Source organism: Rutidosis leptorrhynchoides, chromosome 4, assembly GCF_046630445.1.
Source record: "Rutidosis leptorrhynchoides isolate AG116_Rl617_1_P2 chromosome 4, CSIRO_AGI_Rlap_v1, whole genome shotgun sequence".
NCBI lineage: Eukaryota > Viridiplantae > Streptophyta > Magnoliopsida > Asterales > Asteraceae > Rutidosis > Rutidosis leptorrhynchoides.
Window position 1 is genome coordinate 391,254,557 of NC_092336.1, and position 9,496 is coordinate 391,264,052.

The following is a 9,496-nucleotide window of genomic DNA, read 5'->3' on the forward strand; positions in this document are numbered from 1 at the left end:
AACCTAACCTTATTACTACAACTAACTTAAAATTATAATCGCAAATTGAAATTACTAATTGGAATGATAATTGATACATAGTAAAAGGTGTCTAAAAATATTAAAGCTTACAGGAAAAACTAAATCCCAAATGGAAATAACTTAAAAAGAAACTAAAACTTAAAAAGGCGTCGCAAAATTCTAAAGTACCTAAATCTTAGTCTAAAGAAAAAGCACTTAAGGAATTCTACGGCAAAGCCTAAAAATCTAGGAGTAAAAATAACTATAGCAAAAACTAAGTTTAAAATTAAATATGAGCTAAAAATACAAAAGTTATGCTACAACGATTAAAAAGGGACAAAATATAAAAATATACAAAAAGTTGTAAAAATTATAATTTTTTATAAAAATATTATTTTTATATTTTTTTTAATAAAACTATTAATTTTACAATTTAATTAAACTAATTTAACTAAATAAAACAAATTAAATAAAAAGTAAATCTTAAAATAAAACTAATAATAATAATAATAATTAGGGTTAAATAATAATAATAATTAATTAATACCCGTAATTAATGCTGAATTAGGGCTTCCTGTTCGCGTGTCAGAGAAGCTCCGCGACTTGCGGTATATAATGCTTCAAACCCCGCGACTCGCGGGGTTCAGAAATTCAGTTGACAGATTTAATCTTCGACGCGTTTTTTCTTTATTTATTTATTTTTATTTTCTGTTTTCTATTTTTATATAAATAAAAGATATTAAAATAAAACTTATATTTTTATAAACTAAACTAAAAATAAAGAAACTTATAAAACTTAAATATTTAACAAAATCTTAAAAAAATACTTATATTTTTGTTTTTCTTTTTATATTTTTGAATAATTAAAACGTATTTTTACAAAAACGAATTTTTAATAGAAGTAAGCTAAAAAATCTTTTTTTTTTTTTTTTTTTATTATTAGCGTTGCGCTTCCGGCGTTTAAGAGTGTTCCCCGGCAGCGGCGCCAAAAATACTTGATGTTAAAGCTAAGGTATACGAAATAGTTTATATTTTACTAGGAAAAACTATTAAATACGATACAATTTTACACAAGATATTTATTTATTTATAGAATGGATATACTTAAACCTTGCTACAACACTTATAGGCAGTGTACCTAATCGTACAGTAGTGTAGTTTTTAGTAAGTCCGGTTCGTTCCACAGGGAAATCTTTAAACAAAGCGTAACGCTATATTAGTTTACTTTTATAAAAATACAAACATATATATAAGTAATATTATTATTATAAAGGGGGGTTTTTACCGTTTAATGACCGGTTTGTCGATTTTAAAACTTTAGTCGCAGTTAAAACCTAATGTAAAATATTAAATAAATAAAAGACTTAATTTAAAGCGTAAAGTAAATAACGATAATGAAATTGCGAATAATAAAAGTGCGATAAAATAAACTTGCGATAATTAAAAAGTACGATAATTAAAAATGCAATTAAATATAATAACAATAAAAAATGCGATAATTAGAAGTGCAATTAAATATAAAATAAAGGAAATTAAATATGAAATAAAAGAATTATGCTTATTTAAACTTCCGTAATCATGATGTTTGACGTGTTGATTTTAGTTTTATGCCCATGGGTTAATTGTCCTTTGTCCTGGATTATTTAATATGTCCGTCTGGTTTTGTCCATAACAGTCCATCAGTCATAAATATAAAGTGCGAGTGTCCTCATCAAATTATTCTTATATCCGAAGTTAAATATTCCAACTAATTGGGGATTCGAATTGTAACAAGGTTTTAATTTTATTCTTTTATGTTATTTTTCATAATTTTATTAATTTATGTTATATTTAAAATCATAATAATATGTTATAATATATAAATATATATATAAATGGATAGTCAATTATTGATACACAAAAGTAATATTATTGTATTACCTAAACTTGTGATATTTTTGCTATAAATAGCCATGAATGCAAGCATTAAACTTGCACCATTTTCTCACACTTACAAAGTGTTTATTTCTTTCTCTCCTTTATCATCTTTGTTCTTACACTTCATTATTAGCATTCTTAATCAAGAATCAAACCACTAAAGGTAGTTATAAGCCTACTTAATTATAACATCAAGAATCAAACCACTAAAGGTAGTTATAAGTCTACTGAATTATAACACGTTATCAGCACGATAATCTTAATACTAATTATGGTTGGCTCTACCACCTAAATGATATATGGTCGGTTATACCACCTGAATATTATATGGCCGACGATGTCGCCTAATTATCATTTATGTTACTAACATTTATATTTCTATTATCTAACATTTATATGGCTGACACTGTCGCCTAATTATCATTTATGTTACTAACATTTATATTTCTATTATCTAACATTTATATGGCCGACACTGTCGCCTAATTATCATTTATGTTTACTAGTATTTATATTTATGTTATATAACATTTATTAATGATTGATTACATATGGTCGACACCGTCACCTACTTATCATTTATGTTATATTAAATTTATGTTTAATGTTTATATACTTATGAATATAAATTAACTCTAATGTATCATGTTGTTTGTTTTAATTTTTGATAATAGAAAATGTCGAATCTGGAAAAGCTTAAATTTACTCCTTTAGAATCAACGGGAAATAACTACATGCCATGGGTTATAAAAGTAAAAATGCATCTTAAATCAATGGGCATTCTTGAAACCATAAATGAAAACAACACTTGTTCTGAAAAAGAACAAGCAACGGCATGTTGCTTTATTCATCAACATATTGATGAATGCTTACAAAATAATTACGTGACTGTAGAAGATCCCTATATTTTATGGGAAGGTCTCAAAAGCAGATTCAATAATCAAAGAGAAATTTTACTTCCAGCTGCTATGGATCAATGGAGAACATTAAGGTTCCAAGACTTTAAGAAAGTAAATGAATACAGCTCAGCTCTGTATAATACAGTCTCACAACTTAAATTCTGTGGACATGAAATAAGTGATGCAGACATGTTGGAGAAAACTTTCTCCACAATGAATGCTGCCAACATCACAGTACAAAGAAATTTGAGAATGCTAAAGTTCAACACATATCCTGAACTTAATTCATATCTCTTGGTTGCAGAGCAAAATGATGAGCTATTAATGAAAAATCAGCAATCCCGTCCTACTGGTACACTTGCAATCCCTGAAGCAAATACTGCAAATAATTATAAACAGGGACAAGGACGCGGGCAAGGTCGTTGATGTTAAAGCTAAGGTATACGAAATAGTTTATATTTTACTAGGAAAAACTATTAAATACGATACAATTTTACACAAGATATTTATTTATTTATAGAATGGATATACTTAAACCTTGCTACAACACTTATAGGCAGTGTACCTAATCGTACAGTAGTGTAGTTTTTAGTAAGTCCGGTTCGTTCCACGGGGAAATCTTTAAACAAAGCGTAACGCTATATTAGTTTACTTTTATAAAAATACAAACATATATATAAGTAATATTATTATTATAAAGGGGGGTTTTTACCGTTTAATGACCGGTTTGTCGATTTTAAAACTTTAGTCGCAGTTAAAACCTAATGTAAAATATTAAATAAATAAAAGACTTAATTTAAAGCGTAAAGTAAATAACGATAATGAAATTGCGAATAATAAAAGTGCGATAAAATAAACTTGCGATAATTAAAAAGTACGATAATTAAAAATGCAATTAAATATAATAACAATAAAAAATGCGATAATTAGAAGTGCAATTAAATATAAAATAAAGGAAATTAAATATGAAATAAAAGAATTATGCTTATTTAAACTTCCGTAATCATGATGTTTGACGTGTTGATTTTAGTTTTATGCCCATGGGTTAATTGTCCTTTGTCCTGGATTATTTAATATGTCCGTCTGGTTTTTGTCCATAACAGTCCATCAGTCATAAATATAAAGTGCGAGTGTCCTCATCAAATTATTCTTATACCCGAAGTTAAATATTCCAACTAATTGGGGATTCGAATTGTAACAAGGTTTTAATACTTTGTTTAATGAATACACCAGGTTATCGACTGCGTGTAAACCAAGGTTTTACTACTTTGTTAACAATTACACCAATTACCCTTGAATGTAATTTCACCCCTGTTTTAATTATTCTAGTGGCTATTATTCTATTCCCGTGTCCGGTTAAATGAACGATTATTCGTACATATAAATACCCCGCCCATCGTGTCCGATTGAGTGTATATGGTAATTTATAGGGACGCCCAATTGTAAATCTTTATATTAACATTAACAAACTATCATTTAGTTAAACAAATATAAAGCTCATTAATAGCCCATAGTCTAATTTCCACAAGTGTCGTTCTTTTGTCCAAACCCCAATTATGGTACAAAGCCCAATTACCCAATTTTAGTAATTAGCCCAACATCATGATTACTTCGTTTTAAATAAGCATAATAATAACTTAGCTACGAGACATTAATATAAAAAGGTTGAACATAACTTACAATGATTAAAAATAGCGTAGCGTTACACGGACAGAATTTTGACTTACACCCTTACAATATTCGCTAACATACCCTTATTATTAGAATTATAATTAAAATTAAAATTAAAATATAAATTATATATATATATATATATCGTTTACATATGAGAGAAGAGAGAAAAAGATTATGAATTGTGATCAGAATTCGGTTGGCTTTATAGGGATTTTCGATTTTTGGGGCTCCGCGACTCGCGGTAAAATCCTCTTCAAACTCCGCGAGTCGCGGAGAATGAATTTACAGCTCAGTCCTTGGAGTCTTTCTCTGCCGACGGTTTTTATTTATAAATATAATATATATATAATTAATATAATTAATTATATATTATATTATATTTATATACCTAGTTAACTTGTAATTTTTAGTCCGTTGCGTCGAGCGTTGAGAGTTGACTCTGGTCCCGGTTCCGGATTTTCGAACGTCCTTGCGTACAATTTAATATCTTGTACTTTACGTTTTTAATCTTGTACTCTTGTAATTTCGAGACGTTTCTTATCAATAATTGGAACCTCTTTGATTGTCTTTTGTTCTTTTGAGCTTTTTGGTCGTTTGCGTCTTCAATTCGTCGAATCTGTCTTTTGTCTTCACCTTTTATTATTTAAACGAATATCACTTGTAAATAGAACAATTGCAACTAAAAGCTTGTCTTTCTTGAGAAATAATGCTATGAAATATATGTTCGTTTTTAGCATTATCAGTAGTGGTTATAATAACCATCGCCATCATCATGCCAAAAGCCATAACTATGGTAGAAACCATCCTTATGGTAATGGGAATGGGCGTGGACGTGGCCGTGGTCGTGGCCGTGGTGGTCAAAGAAATAATAATCCACGAAAATATAAATATCAACCACAAAACAAGCCCACTAAACAAGATGTTGAAGAAAATTCTTCTAAAAATTCTGAAGAATCTTGTTACAGATGTGGTAGAATGGGCCACTGGGCTAATACTTGCCGAACATCTAAACATCTTGTTAAGATGTATCAGGATTCGCTGAAAGGTAAAGAAAAGGAAGTAAATTTTGTGGATAATATTGATCCAACAGTCACTGAGCAACCATCTGATTTATATGAAGATTTCTTGAATTAAATTAATATGTTTCTTTTATAAATAAAATGATTTAACCTTTGTCATCATGTTTTCTCAAATGTTTCAGTTCTATATGTTTTTATCAAATGTTCCAGTTCTATATTTGATGTTTCAATTCTATGTATGTCAAATGTTTCAGTTTTATCTATTTGTGTGTAATGAACATTTTGTGTAACATTTATATACTTACTGTTTGTTTCTTATATATGAAGTTTAATATGAATTCTGCTGGAACACAACATCAATCAAGTAGTGGAGATCTCTGTATAGCAGATAGTGGTACTACACACACTATACTTAAATCTGAAAAATATTTCATTGATTTGAAACCAACGAAAGGAACTATACATACAATATCAGGTGCTGCTAACTTGATAGAAGGGATAGGAAAGGCAAAATTCATATTACCAAACGGTACAACATTTTTAATTAATAATGCCTTATTCTCTCCTAAGTCAAGCAGAAATTTATTGAGTTTTTCTGACATATACCTTAATGGATATGATTATCAGTCAGTAACGGCAGAAAATGAGAAATATTTAAGTATCACTAACAAGAATCACGTGATTGAAAAACTGCCAAGACTTAATTCTGGATTACATTATACACATATAAATGTACCAGAAGCACATATGGTGATTAAAGAAAAGTATATTGATCCTGGTGTATTTAATTTATGGCATAACAGATTGGGCCATCCAGGATCAACAATGATGAAAAGAATTATTGAATGTACACATGGACATCCACTGAAGGATAGAAAAATCCTTCATGATACAATGGTTCCATGTATATCTTGCTCTCTTGGAAAATTGATAACTAGACCCTCACCACTTAAGGTTGAGAAAGAATCACCAATGTTTCTTGAAAGAATTCAAGGTGATATTTGTAAACCAATTCATCCACCATGTGGACCATTTAGATATTTCATGGTCCTAATAGACGCATCTAGTAGATGGTCTCATGTTTGTCTGTTATCAAGCCGTAATGTGGCATTTGCAAAATTTCTTGCCGGAATTATTAAATTGAGAGCACATTTTCCTGATTACATCATTAAAAAGGTGAGACTTGATAATGCTGGTGAGTTTACATCTCAAGCATTTAATGACTATTGCATGTCTATAGGAATTGTTGTTGAACATTCTGTTGCTCATGTGCATACACAAAATGGTTTAGCTGAGTCACTGATTAAACGTTTACAATTAATCGCTAGACCATTGATAATGAGAACAAAACTCCCTGTATCTATATGGGGTCATGCAATTTTACATGCTGCTGCATTGATTCGCATCAGACCGAGTGTAAGTCTTAAATATTCCCCCCTACAACTTGCTTTTGGTCAAGAGCCAAATATTTCTCACCTTATAACATTTGGTTGTGCAGTGTATGTTCAAATTGCGACACCACAACGTACAAAAATGGGTCCTCAAAGGAGGTTGGAAATATATGTTGGATATGAAACATCTTCTATCTTAAGGTATATAGAACCTATGACAGGTGACGTTTTTACAGCACGTTTTGCTGATTGTCATTTTAATGAAACATTGTTCCCTAGATTAGGGGGAGAAATGAAAAATAAAGAAAATGATGTTTCATGGTGTGAACCTCAATTAAAGTATCTTGATCCTCGCACAAAAGAATGCGAGACAGAAGTTCAAAAGATAATGCATATACAAGAACTTGCAAATCAATTGCCTGATGCATTTACAGATACAAAAATGGTGACAAAATCATATATACCAGCAGTAAATACTCCAGCTCGAATTGAAATTCCAAAAGCTGGCAATAACGTCACTCATGAATCTTTGCCACGTCAGAAACGTGGAAGGCCAATTGGTTCAAAGGATAAAAATCCTCGAAAAAGAAAATCAGCTGATAATGAAGTAAAAGAAAGTGTTCAAGAAGAACCACAAATCAGTACTCCTACTGCAGAGGAGATTGATGATGTCAATACAGAAATTGCAATCAATTATGTATATTCAAAAATATTATGGAACCGAAATGAAATGAAAAATCTTGATGAGAAATTTTCATTTAATGTTGCATATGACATCATGAATAATGATGATGATCCAGAACCAACATCTATGGTTGAATGTCAAAATAGACATGATTGGGCTCAATGGAAAGAAGCAATACGAGCTGAATTAGAATCACTCAATAAAAGAAAAGTTTTCGGATCCATCATTCTCACTCCTAAAGATGTGAAACTTGTAGGATACAGATGGATTTTTGTCCGAAAAAGAAATGAAAAAAATGAAGTTACAAGCTATAAAGCTAGACTTGTAGCTCAAGGTTTTTCTCAAAGACCGGGAATTGATTATGAAGAAACTTATTCCCCTGTTATGGATGCAATTACTTTTAGATACTTAATCAGTCTGGCAGTTTCTAAAAATTTAGAAATGCATCTCATGGATGTTGTGACTGCTTATCTATATGGATCACTTGATAGTGATATATATATGAAGATACCTGAAGGATTTAAGGTACCAGAAGCATCAAATGCAAAACCCAAAGAAATGTATTCGATTAAATTACAAAGATCTTTATATGGGTTAAAACAATCGGGATGTATGTGGTATAACTGATTAAGTGATTACTTGATAAGCAAAGGGTATACAAATAACCTTACTTGCCCTTGTGTTTTCATTAAGAAAAGAACATCCGGATATGTGATCATAGCTGTTTATGTTGATGATCTTAACATCATAGGTACAAATAAAGAGATCGATGAAGCCATTCAACTTCTAAAGAAAGAATTTGAAATGAAAGATCTCGAAAAAACTAAGTATTGCCTTGGTTTACAAATTGAGCATATGCCTAATGGTTTACTTGTACATCAAATAACATATACTGAAAAGATTTTGAAACGTTTCAATATGGACAAGGCAAAACCATTAAGTACTCCTATGGTTGTTAGATCACTCAATGTTGAAGCTGATCCATTTCGTCCATGTGAAGATCATGAAGATATTCTTGGACCAGAAGTACCATACCTTAGTGCAATTGGAGCTCTTATGTATCTTACAAATTGTAAAAGACTTGACATTTCTTTTGCAGTTAATTTGTTGGCAATGTTCAGCTCTGCTCCTACCAAAAGACACTAGAATGGGATCAAACACATATTTCGATACCTTCGAGGAACTAGTGATTTATGATTATTTTATTCTAACGAATCAAAACAAGATTTGGTTGGTTATGCTGATGCAGGTTATTTATATGATCCACATAAAGCTAAATCTCAAACTGGATATGTATTCCTAAATGGAGGTACTGCAATATCATGGCGTTCTCAAAAAAAAACACTTGTTGCTACATCATCAAATCATGCCGAAGTGATTGCATTACATGAAGCTACTCGGGAATGTTTTTGGTTGAGATCAATGACACAAATCATTACTGATTCTTGTGGACTAGAACACGATAAAAGTCCAACAATTATCTATGAAGATAATGCAACTTGCATAGCACAGATGAAAGAAGGGTATATCAAAAGTGACCGAACCAAACACATACCTCCTAGATTCTTCTCATACACTCAAAATCTCATTAAGGACAACGAGATTGAAATGAGATATGTTCAATCCAGCAAAAACTCTACTGATCTTTTCACGAAAGCACTTTCAACTGCTATTTTCAGAACACACGTTCATAACATTGGCATGAGACATGTTCAAAAGATATAACAACTGAAGCGATGTCTACTTGAGGGGGAGTCAACTCCATGCTGCACTCTTTTTCCCTTAGCTAAAGTTTTTTTCCCACTGGGTTTTCTTTAGCAAGGTTTTTAACGAGGCAGTAACTTACAGTTGATCTTCAACAAACAAAATTGCTATCCAAGGGGGAGTGTTATAATATATAAATATATATAT